The following is a 14939-nucleotide window of genomic DNA, read 5'->3' as shown; positions in this document are numbered from 1 at the left end:
TAAGGAGTTAGCCACGGTATCATGCGTTATGGAACGAGTAAAGAGACTTGCCGGTAACAAGATTGAACAAGGTATGGAGATACCGATGATCAAATCTCGGCCAAGTAACATACCGATAGACAAAGGGAATTGAATATGGGATTGATTGAATCCCCGACATCGTGGTTCATCCGATAAGATCATCGTGGAACATGTGGGAGCCAATATGGGTATCCAGATCCCGGTATTGGTTATTGGCCGGAGAGGTGTCTCGGTCATGTCTGCATGGTTCCCGAACCTGTAGGGTCTACACACTAAAGGTTCGGTGACGCTAGAGTTGTTATGGGAAATAGTATGTGGTTACCGCAGGTTGTTCGGAGTCCCGGATGAGATCCCGGACGTGACGAGGAACTCCGGAGTGGTCCGGAGGTGAAGATTGATATATTGGACGAAGGGTATTGGAGTCCGGAATTGTTCTGGGAGTACCGGGTGACGACCAGCGTGACCGAAAGGTGTTTCGGAGGCCCCGACAAGCGTTGGGGGGCCTTATGGGCCAAGGGGAGGGGCACACCAGCCCACTAAGGGGCTGTGCGCCCCTCCCAACCCCTCTCACGAAACGTGGAGAGGTGGGGGTGCCTCCCCTAGGGCAGCCACCCCTCCCGGCTTGGGGGGCAAGTTTCCCAGGGGTGGGGGCACCCAAACCCATCTAGGGTTTCCCCTGTGGCCGCCGCCCCTCCCCTAGGGAACCCTAGGGCGCCTCCTCCACCCACTTCCCCCTATATATAGTGAGGGAGAGAGAGGGCAGCCGCACCCTTCCCTTGGCACAGCCCTCTCCTCTTCCAACTCCCCCTCCTCCGTAGTGCTTAGCGAAGCTCTACCGGAGAACCCCGAGCTCCATTGCCACCACGCCGTCGTGCTGCTAGAGTTCTCCCTCAACTTCTCCTATCCCCTTGCTGGATCAAGAAGGAGGAGACATCCCCGGGCTATACGTGTGTTGAACGCGGAGGCGCCGTACGTTCGGCGCTAGATCGGATCTTCCGCGATTTGAATCGCCGCGAGTATGACTCCATCAACCGCGTTCTTGTAACGCTTCCGCTTAGCAATCTTCAAGGGTATGAAGATGCACTCCCTCTCTCTCGTTGCTAGCATCTCCTAGATTGATCTTGGTGACACGTAGGAAAATTTTGAATTATTACTACGTTCCCCAACAATGGAGTAGTCATCAATGGTGAACATCTCTATGTTGATCATATCTACTATATGATTCACGTTCGACCTTTCGGTCTCCAGTGTTCTGAGGCCATGTTTGTACATGCCAGGCTCGTCAAGTGTAACCTGAGTATTCCGCATGTGCAAAGCAGTCTTGCACCCGTTGTATGTGAACGTAGAGTCTATCACACCCGATCATCACGTGGTGTCTCAACACAACGAACTTTCGCAACGGTGCATACTCAGGGAGAAGACTTATACCTTGAAATTTTAGTTAAGGGATCATCTTATAATGCTACCGCCGTACTAAGCAAAATAAGATGCATAAAAGATAAACATCACATGCAATCAAAATATGTGACATCATATGGCCATCATCATCTAGTGCTTTTGATCTCCATCTCCAAAGCATCGCCCTGATCTCCATCGTCACTGGCTCGACACCTTGATCTCCATCGCAGCATCATGGTCGTCTCGCCAACTATTGCTTCTACAACTATCGCTAACGCATAGTGATAAAGTAAAGCAATTACATGGCGTTTGCATTTCATACAATAAAGAGACAACCATAGGGCTCCTGCTAGTTGCCGATAACTTTTACAAAACATGATCATCTCATACAACAACGTATATCACATCACCATATCACATCACAACTTGCCCTACAAAAACAAGTTAAACGTTTGATAGCACACAAGGTATTCCTCCGGTATCCGGGAGTTGCATAATCTCATAGTCAAAGGAATATGTATATGACATGAAGAAAGCAATATCAATAAAACTGAATGATCAATATGCTATGCTAACGGATGGGTCTTGTCCATCACATCATTCTCCTAATGATGTTATCCCGTTCATCAAATGACAACACATGTCTATGGTTAGGAAACTTAACCACCTTTGGTTAACGAGCTAGTCTAGTAGAGGCTTACTAGGGACACAGTGTTTTGTCTATGTATCCGCACATGTGTCGCGGGAAACCACCGCCAACTATGGGACCAAGGGTCCCTTGCTGGTTCGGCAGGGGGGATGTCACGTTGCACAAAGAGCAGAAGAGCGTGGGGCAGCACGGCAGAGATCACAAAGGCAGTTTTACCCATGTTCGGGCCGCCGTGAGGCATAAAACCCTACTCCTGCTTTGGTGGATTGATGGTGGAAAAATGGTGGTGGTCGTAGCCCGTTTACCCGGCAGGGTTGCCTCAAGGCGCAAATGGCTACGCGCGTATGAATGTGTGGGTTTCCAACCTTCTAACCCTTTCTACGGTTGCCATGGCCCTCCTTTTATAGATTAAGGGGTCACCATAATGGCAAATTAGTCATTATGCACTGATAAGATAGCAAACAGTGCTATCATACCTAATTCTATAGGCTGACAGGGCTCAATAAATGCGCTGCTCAGCGTCACATCGTCGCTTGCCTGGCAAGCCTTGCTGGGCTGTTTTGCCAGCTTCACGGCTACTTGCTTGACACATTGCAGGACAGCTGTTATCTATAGGTATTTCCTATAGAAAGAGGCTGCCATGTGGCGAATGGCTGTCACTTAGTCACAGGACAGGTGGTTTTGCCTACGCGAGTCCCGGCAGGCCTTGCCGGGGCTTCTTGGGGGTTTCCTTTCGGGGGTAACCCCGTCCTCGCCGGGCTCGCCTGCCCGACAAGGGAGGCTTTTCTCGTGGTGGTGTCTTGCTTCTCTGGTTTCGTCTTGGTCCTCTTGACCTGCATGTTGGTCCTTCGAAGATCCTGATCCTTCGTACTTTGGCCTGATCTTGGCGCTGTAATCTTGCCCTCATGCCTGCGCACAGTCTGGGCAACGGACCCAGGGTTTGTTGCACCGACAGAAGCCTACTGGCCTGCCCCAATCGCGTTGCCGGGCATTGTTGGGGTAGGTCCTAACAAGTGCACATGTTGGGTTGCTGAAGAGGCTGGCCCCTTGGAGTCTTCTTTGCTTCTTCATTAATCTTGAGCCTAGGCCAGTTTCGGGTTTTCCCATGCGTCGGGTAAAGCCAATCATGGTGGGGCCACCATTGTAATGGCCCGTGAATGACTTTAACGCACGGGGTAGAAACTGCCAATTCACTCTTCCCACCACGCTCTTATCCTTATGTAACGCCCACGATGCGGCAATATCTCCCACGTGTCGAGGCACGACTTAGAGGCATAACCGCATTGTGGTTTTGTCGCAAGAAGGGTCATCTCACACAATCCTATGTAATGAACAAGGGATAAATAGAGTTGGCTTAAAATGGCCACTACACACAATACATGAATTAAACATACATCATCACAGTACACACATAGTCCGACTATGGACAAATCCAAAAGAAAAGGAAGATAACCCCAAATGCTAGATCCCCGATCGTCCCAACTGGGCTCCACTACTGATCATCAGGAAACAGAACATAGTAACGACCAAGGTCCTCATCGAACTCGTACTTGAGCTCGGTCGCGTCACCCGCACTGGTATCATCGGCACCTCCAACTGTTTTGGTAGAATCTGTGAGTCACGAGGACTCAGCAATCTCAAAACCCGCGAGATCAAGACTATTTAAGCTTATAGGAAGGATGGGGTAATGAGGTGGAGCTGCAGCAAGCACTAAGCAAACATGGTGGCTAACATACACAAATAAGAGCGAGAAGAGAAGCAACGTAATAGTCGAGAAGCTAGAAGTGATCAAGAAGTGATCCTGAAACTACTTACGTTCATACATAACCCAAACTGTGTTCACTTCCCGGACTCCACCGAAAAGAGACCATCACGGCTACACACGTGGTTGATGCATTTTAATTAACTCAAGTGTCAAGTTATCTACAACCGGACATTAAAAAATTCCCATCTGCCACATAACCGCAGGCACGGCTTTGGAAAGTTTATACCCTGCAAGGGTGTCCCTACTTAGCCCATCACAAGCTCTCACGATCAACGAAGGATATTCCTTCTCCCGGAAAGACCCGATCAGTCTCGGAATCCCGGTTACAAGACATTTCGACAATGGTAAAACAAGACCTGCAAGACCGCCCACTGTGCAGACAAATCCCGATAGGAGCTCCACATATCTCGTTCTCAGGGCACACTGGATAAGCTAAGCGTACAAGTACCAACATAACCCAAGTTGCCAAAGGACGGTCCCGAACGGTGCTCTAGTTTGGGCCAACACTCAGAGGAGCACCGGCCCGGGAGGGTAAATAAAGATGACCCTCGGGCTCCGGAAACCCAAGGGAAAAAGGCTTAGGTGAGGCAAATGTAAAACCAAGGTTGGGCCTTGCTGGAGGAGTTCTATTCAAAGCAAACTGTCAAGGGGGTCCCATAACCCCAACCGCGTAAGGAATGCAAAATCAAGGAACATAACACCGATATGACAGAAACTAGGGCGGCAAGAGTGGAACAAAACACCAGGCATAAGACCGAGCCTTCCACCCTTTACAAAGTATATAGATGCATTAATTAAATAAGAGATATTGTGATATCCCAACATAATCATGTTCCAACATGGAGCAATCTTCAACTTCACCTGCAACTAACAACGCTATAAGAGGGGCTGAGCAAAAGCGGTAACATAGCCAAACAACGGTTTGCTAGGAAGGTGGGTTAGAGGCTTGACATGGCAATATGGGAGGCATGATAAACAAGTGGTAGGTAGCGCAACATAGCGATAGAGCGAAAAACTAGCAAGCAAAGATAGAAGTGATATCGAGGGTAATGGTCATCTCGCCTGAGATCCCGCAAGGAAGAAGAACGAGTCTATGAAGAAGACAAACAGACGTAGTCGAACGAATCCTCACAACTCCAGAACGAAACCGAAGCTAACGAGAGAAGCAAACCAGAAAGAAGCAAACTACATGGTAAACAACCATCACATAAATATGGCATGATGCACAATGAAGTATGATGCATGTCCGTTTTAAATATGCATGGCATGGCAAAGTGCACAAACAATACTACAATTAAGTGGAGCTCAATATGCAACGAGTTGCATATTGACGAAACACCACATCAATTATTTAGTTCTCTATCGTTTTTGTACCCAACAATATTAATTGTTATTAAACATGGCAAGGGGTGAAGCATAATTAAACTACACTATCTAAGCAATTTAAATGAGGCCGGAAACAACAAACAACAATTCCAGAAAATCCCCACATGCATTTACCAATTTAATGCAAACAACAATTTTAAACATTTAAATGTTGTTATCATGATGCAGATGACGTATGCAAGTTTTATGCCATTTTATGAAAATGTTGACATGAGCATGATACGAGGCATTTGTCGCCATGGCGGAAGGAAAAGGGTGCCACGGCGGCGAAACAAAAATGGTGCCACGGCAACATCCCGGTTCCGGCAACTCGATTGAGATGCTGGTGCAAAGGAGCAAGTGTGGGTGCGCGAAACGTGCAAGAGTGACGGGGAGTGATTCCGGATACCGGGTGTCCCACATGTCGGTGGCATGGCTTACGGCGAATGTGCAAGGAACAATTCGGACACGATGCAAACATAGGGTGCATCTCATACAACACATGCATTCGGTCCACAGGCGTTCTCTGGGGGTTATACCTTTGAAGCGTGCGGTTCGGGGGGGGGGGCTTGAGTTCGGCGATAGAGGTACACGTGTCGAAGGGGAAGTAGTTGTTCACGGGGTCATCGTGGAAGTAGTCGTTCTCGCGACGGTAGTGGTACACGGTCGTCGTGGAAGTAGTGGCATACATTGTCTTGTCGAATCCACGGCGACGGTAGTGGTTCACTCGACGGTCTTTGGCAATGGTCGTCGTACACGGTTCATAGACGTTCGTGTCTTCCGTAGAGGTACTGGACGCATCCCGGATGTGTAGTCGTACACGCACGTAGATGAACTTGACGGGTCCCGTGAGTAGTCGTACTCGGCGACTCCGCGTAGTTGTACATATCTTTGTGCTGTAGCCGAACTTGATGGAAAACCCACGGCGAACTTGACGGGTCCCGTGAGTAGTCGTACTCGGCGACTCCGCGTAGTTGTACATATCTTTGTGCTGTAGCCGAACTTGATGGAAAACCCACGGCGACGGTAGACGTACACGGTCGGCTTGATGGAACTTGGCGAAACCAAAATGTAGAGGTACACTTGTTCAAGTGGAACTTAACGAAATCCATCTGGAGGTAGCCGGCCGTGGTCGTACTCATGTTGACATGCAACACGATGGTCTTGATGGATCGTAGTCGAACTTGGCGGTCCGTAAGGTCAACGTAGATGACCTTGGCGACAGTTATTCTTGTGCTGACGAAACGGCAAAGAGACACAACAGCGAAGCTACTGCTCGGGGACGTCGCGGTCGGTCAAAGCAGAGGCTGGAGATGGCAGAACGGCAGCAGGCAGAGAGGGCCGACGAGAGGATGCAGGCGAGGTGGCTGTCCATGGCAGCGTCGGGTAGGGCTCGAGCTCGGACTCGAGGCAGAGGGCAACCATGAACCGCAGAGGTGCGACAACAGAGGCCGAAGGGGAGGTCAATGCCACGAGAATGGCGGCAGCGCGGGAACGACAGCTCCAGTGCAGGGCGGACGGAGCAGCTCCGGCGGTGGCGGGGTACAAGGCGAGGACGTCGCCGGACGTTGGTGATGGCTGGAGGCGGAGGCGCTGCGAACTGCAGTGTCGGGCGCGATCTTGGAGCACCCCAGCCGGAGGACGAGGCAGGGGCATGTCTAGGCGGTGGCCGAGCTCGAAGTGGGATGGTGGAGGTCGGGGTCGAGCAGGGCAACAGGCCGGTGGCGGGGGTTGACGGGTCCAGGCGAAGGGCGGTCTTGGCGCGGGGCTCCGACGATGATGGTGGACCAGAGAGCGGGCGGCAGCCTGGTTCTGCGGTGGCTGGAGCGAGGTGGGAGGAGGGGCCGAGGAGAGGGTGAGGGGATCGGGCACTGGCGGCGCTGGAGGATGGACGAGGGGGAGTGGGGGATCGGTGAGAGAGCTAGGGTTAAAACAGGGGAGCCGGATGGGCTTCTGGTGGCTGGTTGCTGCTGGGCCTGAGTGGCCTGCTGGGCTAAGCTCTCTCTCCCTCACTCTTTTTCTTTTATTTCCCAAAACAGAAAATATGAAAGAAGAAAAGGGGAAGAAAGGAAGTGTTAGGGATAGAATTTGCGCGGGTGGTTAATTTTTCCGGACTCATAAAAATGACCTTGATCCAGGAAAAATAGAAGTGGGCATGATCGAAGTTTAAATTCAAACTCTTTGAATTTAATTCAAATGGTTTGAACTAGAACAAGGTTTTAGAAGTGTCCAAAAATGTTGAACATTTAGGAAGAGCCTTGATAAATGAGTTATTAATTATGGAGAAAGTTTGGAGAACAAACATGAAGCAAAAAGGCATGAGAATTAAATTGCAAGTGGGTTGCAGTTAATCCGAAACGAATGGAATATTTATTACGGTTCCCTAAATATCGAGAGGATATGTTATAAAGAGAAATCACCATGTGAATTCCCTCGACTTAAATGGATCAAAGATCCATATGATTTATTTAGTTGAAGTTTTTAAAAGGGTTGCATGATGACATGATGCAATGCAAATGATGCTAAGAAGAATGCAACAAACCAAAACAAACCACACGACGATAACGAAAAACATGGAAGGCGTCTGGAGCGTGGGGCTCGGGGCGTCACAACACTCCTCCACTTACAAGAGATCTCGTCCCGAGATCTAAGGATGGCACCGGAGAGAAGTGGAAGAGGAAGAGGTAACTAAGTTGCTTCTTTGACAAACAAGTGAAACCACGAACCTTGAGAGGTTGAACAGATTGAAAGAAAGAATATAATGGAGATGAACGGGATTGCAAATACTCTGTTAGCAAAGAGGAACGATGAATATGATGAGAACGAAGAAGAGCTTATGGGACAAGATAGATTTTGAAGCCACTTCGGTTAAAATTAGCTGGACAAGGAATAAGAATAAAAGAATTCGGGCAGCACTCCAGTTGAAACGAGATGTACAAGGAACGATAAAGATCAATTACGACAACACTCCGGTTGGAAATGGAAGGAATAGAATATGAACTTGGCGAAATGAAAGCACTTGGATGAGACTCCGGTTAAAAGAGGAATGATAGACACAACACTCTGGTTAAATGTATAAGCAAGGAAAAGAACACGATCCTCATAAATCGAGATGATGAGTGAGAAGAGCAACATCACTATGCCTCCGGGAGAAAGAAAAGAAGATAGATCATTGGAATAAGCGAACGGAGAAGGGAATGACAACTTGTACCAGAATTGAATTTAAAAAGCATCCTGAAAAGAGGGATTGAACAGAGTTGTTGGAAAACCAACAACAAAAAGAATAAGCTTGTAGTGGGCTTATGGAAAACTTCTCAAAATTGAGGCGAAATTCTGCCACTACGGAAACAATAGATTGGATTGATATCAGCAAGGATACGAGAAACTTATTTCACCGGGAGGATCAATGAAGAACTTGGGTCATTTATAAGCACCATAAATAGCAACAATCCTTAGTGAAGGCTTTAGGTGAAAAATGGCACAAGATAACTCCAACGAAGAGATTAATGGATTGCAAAGGATCTCCTGAACGAAGAGAGAATGATGCGTTTACATATCTCATCCGTGACAACTTGCGAATCATGAAACACGAAGGGAAATTGTCAAGAATGACATAACACCACCTCAAAAGATAAGGTAGAAAGAATTGCACTTTGGAATGCAAGATGAAGAATGCTTGAACTCCTCAAAATAAGACAATGTTGAACACCATGTTTATTTTAGAGTGTAGCTTGGCGGATCTTAACTCCGAGAGAAATCTTGAAGAACAATTGAAGAATAAAAGGAATCCTTGACGAACCACCATGTTTAGCCTTCGTGAAGAACTCCAGTAATCAAAGGATGATAAAAAGAAAGAGAAGTTGAAAACACAAGGTGAAGCCTTGCGATGATTGGATGGAGCTTCGCGATGATATAACCGAGAAAAACTTGGAACTCCGGAAAAAGAAAGATGAAACAATTGAAACCGAGAATTTTGATGAACCTCCGTAATAAGGAATTAATCACTTGGATGGAACAAGAATAAGAATTATGTCATGCTTACCCTTCATCAACTTGAATTGATGAGAAGCAACAGATTTGGCATGCCACTTATTCTCGTAGAAAGGATTAAGAGAGATATAGTACAAACTTGGGAAGGTCTTCAACGAACCACCGGTAGGATTGAAACAACGAATACATTAATATGAGAACATAGGAAGAGGAATCTTGAACAAACCGCCGTAAGAATTGAAAATGAAAGTAGCAAAGGCACAATTCACCGAGAAGAATTGGAAAACGAATGAAGATACTTGAGGGGATTTAGATACATGGAACGAAGAGATCACAAGCTGATTAGAGAATACTTGAATGATGCATCAATAAGATTGGGGAAACGAGAGCAGAAAGTTGAGAACGAATAAATCTTCTGAAATGATGGCCATCGAATGATCGAGAGAGGAAAAACAACTCTTGAAATGCTCTGGATGGGTATGAAAAGAATTCTCACAATCGAAAACAATTATGAGAGGATGGCATCAAGCTTGAACTATGAATCTTCAAGATAATGGACCAAGATTTTAGGAGAAATCTCTTCCTCGGTCTTCTGTGTTGAGAATGACGATGAGAAACACCACCATGAATTGTTGAGATACTCCGGGAGGATGAAAAACAAAGAGGTTGAGCCAACAATGTCTGGGAGAAACATCTGAGTGATGAAATTCATTCTTACGTCAAACTTCGAAAAGAATTTGGGAATAGCTCCGGTAAAAGTGGAAGAGTCAGGTAAGATCCTGGGAAAAGACATGTCGGTTAGGGCCCACTCAAAAGAAACACCGTTGAAATGATATTTGAAGAGAGATAAAGCACCGGTTGATTTGAACGTCTTGAATGAGGTAACAACCTCGATATAGCTTGGAAGGAATAAGAATGGAAACTTGAATCTTCTGGGATATCTTCAGCACTCCAGATAACATGAATAGCAAGAGGTGGATGATTAAGAGATGCACCGACATGAGAAAGCATTTGAAACGAGGAAAGGAATACGATCAACACTGAAAGCTTGAATTGAATCCACCGGTGAAGAAAAGTGAACGAAGAATAATAAACTTGAAGCTCCGTTAGTATCTTCCTAAGAATCACCGGATAAGGACATTGAAAGAAAATAATGAAGAGACTACACTAGAATAAAATGGAAACTAGATTAAGAAATCCGAGTCCTTGAAGAAAAGGGTGGGAGGGCGGGAAAAAATAAAGGCAACTTGGGTCGGATGAAACGAACACTGTTGCGAAGAACTGAGAATTGATCTAGCAAATATTGAAATGATTGGATCCACTTGAAGAGAAGCACGCCGGTTGGAAAAGAATTAACATGACAACCTCATTGATCAAGAAGGATTAGTATTCACATAGAAATATGAGAACACCACTTGGAAAAAATGTATGGAATCAACACTTGACATTGAAGCAACTCGAATACCACAACTCAAAAACAAAACAAAGGATTTGGCTTGCAGGATAAGCCGAAAACAAACATATGATAGATCCCATATCCTATGATGTGTCGGTTGGAAAGATATCCTACGTGGTACTTGAATTCCCACCTATAAACTCCCAAAACTTTCTGGTTATGCAATCTGGTGTTGGGGATACAGGGGAAGCAATATATCTCACCCAAACTAACAATTCCTACATCCAGCTGTATCCATCCGTCAACACATAACCAAGAAAACTCCGGAAATCATGTACCTCAACCTTCAAAAAGCATCCGTTATACGAGCTATGGCAATACTCCCGAACTCCCGCCCCAGTACTGGGTGGCGTCGAGGTTATCTCACCAACAACTGCATAAAAGAGATTTTCGATGTCGGCAAAAAACTCAGGTATTCCAGAACTGCAAAGATAAAATTATGACGACAACATCTCGGAGCTCAACTCCCCGGGACACTGTCACAACCCCTAAATGTCAGGAGGCACCAAGAACAATGTTCTCGTCACAAGAATATCGGAACGATCCCAAGATACCCGCGTGATCCTATTTTTTTAGTGAAATCTGAGGAGAGGAAAGACAAAACATCTACGTCAGGAGACCTCACCAGAGCGACGAATGGGACTAAGGAGTAAAAAGAATCCTACTCTCCGATATATATAATCCTAAGACTGCAAACCTTTTTGTTCTAGACTCAACAACGTCAACAATTCGATCAAGCAGGGGGGCTCCTAAGTCGGGGATGGCTCTGATTACAACCTTCTAACGCCCACGATGCGGCTATATCTCCCACGTGTCGAGGCACGACTTAGAGGCATAACCGCATTGTGGTTTTGTTGCAAGAAGGTCATCTTCGCACAATCCCATGTAATGAACAAGGAAGGGATAAATAGAGTTGGCTTACAATCGCCACTTCACACAATACATGAATTAAACATACATCATCAGAGTACACACATAGTCCGACTACGGACAAATCCAAAAGAAAAGGAAGATAACCCCAAATGCTAGATCCCCGATCGTCCCAACTGGGCTCCACTACTGATCATCAGGAAACGGAACATAGTAACGACCAAGGTCCTCATTGAACTCATACTTGAGCTCGGTCGCTTCACCCGCACTGGTATCATCGGGACCTGTAACTGTTTTGGTAGAATCTATGAGTCACGAGGACTCAGCAATCTCAAAACCCGCGAGATCAAGACTAGTTAAGCTTATAGGAAGGATGGGGTAATGAGGTGGAGCTGCAGCAAGCACTAAGCAAATATGGTGGCTAACATACGCAAATAAGAGCGAGAAGAGAAGCAAGGCAACGGTCGAGAAGCTAGAAGTGATCAAGAAGTGATCCTGAAACTACTTACATTCATACATAACCCAAACCGTGCTCACTTCCCGGACTCCGCCGAAAAGAGACCATCACGGCTACACACGCGGTTGATGCATTTTAATTAATTCAAGTGTCAAGTTCTCTACAACTAGACATTAACAAATTCCCATCTGCCACAGAACCACGGGCACGACTTTCGAAAGTTTATACCCTGCAGGGGTGTCCCAACTTAGCCCATCACATGCTCTCGCGATCAACGAAGGATATTCCTTCTCCCGGAAAGACCCGGTCAGTCTCGGAATCCCGGTTATAAGACATTTCGACAATGGTAAAACAAGACCAGCAAGACTGCCCACTGTGTCGACAAATCCCGATAGGAGCTCCACATATCTCGTTCTCAGGGCACACCGGATAAGCTAAACGTACAAGTACCAACATAACCCAAGTTGCCAATGGACAGTCCCGCACGGTGCTCTAGTTTGGGCCAACACTCAGAGGAGCACTGGCCCGGGGGGTAAATAAAGATGACCCTCGGGCTCCGGAAACCCAAGGGAAAAAGGCTTAGGTGAGGCAAATGTAAAACCAAGGTTGGGCCTTGCTGGAGGAGTTTTATTCAAAGCGAACTGTCAAGGGGGTCCCATAACCCCAACCGCGTAAGGAACGCAAAATCAAGGAACATAACACCGGTATGACGGAAACTAGGGCGGCAAGAGTGGAACAAAATACCAGGCATAAGGCCGAGCCTTCTACCCTTTACCAAATATATAGATGCATTAATTAAATAAGAGATATTGTGATATCCCAACATAATCATGTTCCAACATGGAGCAATCTTCAACTTCACGTGCAACTAACAATGCGATAAGAGGGGCTGAGCAAAAGCGGTAACATAGCCAAACAACGGTTTGCTAGGAAGGTGGGTTAGAGGCTTGACATGGCAATATGGGAGGCATGATAAACAAGTGGTAGGTAGTGCAACATAGCGATAGAGCGAACAACTAGCAAGCAAAGATAGAAGTGATATCGAGGGTAATGGTCATCTTGCCTTAGATCTCGCAAGGAAGAAGAACGAGTCCATGAAGAAGACAAACGGACATAGTCAAACGAATCGTCACAACTCTGGAACGAAACCGAAGCTAACGAGAGAAGCAAACTGGAAGGAAGCAAACAACATGGTAAACAACCATCACATAAATATGGCATTATGCACAATCAAGTATGATGCATGTCCGGTTTAAATATGCATGGCATGGCAAAATGCACAAACAATACTACAAATTAAGTGGAGCTCAATATGCAACGAGTTGCATTTGCATATTGACGAAACACCACATCAATTATTTAGTTCTCTCTCGTTTATGTACACAACAATATTAAATGTTATTAAACATGGCAAGGGGTGAAACATAATTAAACTACACTATCTAAGCAATTTAAATTGGGCCGGAAACGACAAACAACAATTTCAGAAAATCCCCACATGCATTTAGCAATTTAATGCAAACAACAATTTTAAACATTTAAATGTTGTTACAAGGCATTTGTCGCCACGGCGGAAGGAAAATGGTGCCACGGCGGCAAAACAAAAATGGTGCCACGGCAACATCCCGGTTCCAGCAACTCGATTGAGATGCTGGTGCAAAGGAACAAGTGTGGGTGCGCGAAACGTGCAAGAGTGGCATGGTTTACGGCGAACGTGCAAGGAACAATTCGGACACGGTGCAAACATAGGGTGCATCTCATACAACACATACATTCGGTCCACGGGCGTTGTCTCGGGGTTATAACTTTGAAGCGTGCGGTTCGGGGGGTCGAGTTCGGCGGTAGAGGTACACGTGTCGAAGGGGAAGTAGTTGTTCACGGGGTCGTCGTCGAAGTAGTCGTTCTCGCAACGGTAGTGGTACACGGTCGTCGTGGAAGTAGTGGTACACATTGTCTTGTCGAATCCATGGCGACGGTAGTGGTTCACTCGACGGTCTTTGACAATGGTCGTCGTACACGGTTCATAGACGTTCGTGTCTTCCGTAGAGGTACTGGACGCATCCCGGATGTGTAGTCATACACGCACGTAGTTGAACTTGACGGGTCCCGTGAGTAGTTGTGACACCCAAATTTTTATTTGGATTTTTCAAAATATTTTATTTGACTTGAGGGAGGTGATTTAAATTTTTTCTTCAAAAGAACTCTCCCTTTCAAATATTTTTTTCTTCTTTATGGCAAAGGTTTTATTTGGATTCACCCAAGATCTGTCTTTGGTCTTGGAGGTTCTTGCTTTTATTTGGACTCAAGACAAAATGCTTTTCATTTGGGGAAAATGACTTTTGAAAATCTTTTTGAAAATGCACTATGGCTTTTGGAATAATCCCTTGCCACTTTCAACAATTCCCTCTTGCCATGGCCTTAGTGCAAATCCATTCTCCTAACCCTCCCCTCATCCTTGGATCATGTTTTGCATCAAATCCAGCAAGTTGTACCTCTCCATATAAATTTTTCCATTCAAAACATATTCAAATAAATTTCTGTCTTCTATTCTAGCCATTGGTGATTTACAAAGGAACTCCACTTTCTGTTTTGATTTTTGCCCCCAAACCTTTTTCCCTTCCTAGTCCTTTGAACCCTCAACCAAGATCCATGAAGATCCACTAGTCTTCAGTTCAAAATTTTTCAAACTACACTTACTGCAAGTTTGGACCAGATTTGTCAAATTTGGTGAAATTCATTCAAATCCTTTTCCAAAAATTCCAAGAAAAATCAGGCAGCCTCTGGGTGCATTGAGTGGTCACCTCACCAAGTACCAGCTCCAGCTAAAAATTTCTCATTGCCAAATCTTTCTGTCGAACACCTGCAGTGCATTGTCAAATTCAGGTTCAGTAAAGTTCAGAGAACATTTCAGTGCACTGTCGTTTTCTTCAGAACCCGACGTCGATCTCGCCAGTGCCGCCGTGTCGCC

Source organism: Triticum aestivum, chromosome 6D (genome assembly GCF_018294505.1).
Source record: "Triticum aestivum cultivar Chinese Spring chromosome 6D, IWGSC CS RefSeq v2.1, whole genome shotgun sequence".
Classification (NCBI taxonomy): domain Eukaryota; kingdom Viridiplantae; phylum Streptophyta; class Magnoliopsida; order Poales; family Poaceae; genus Triticum; species Triticum aestivum.
The sequence above is the reverse complement of the archived record's forward strand: the minus strand, read 5'-3'. Positions refer to the sequence as shown.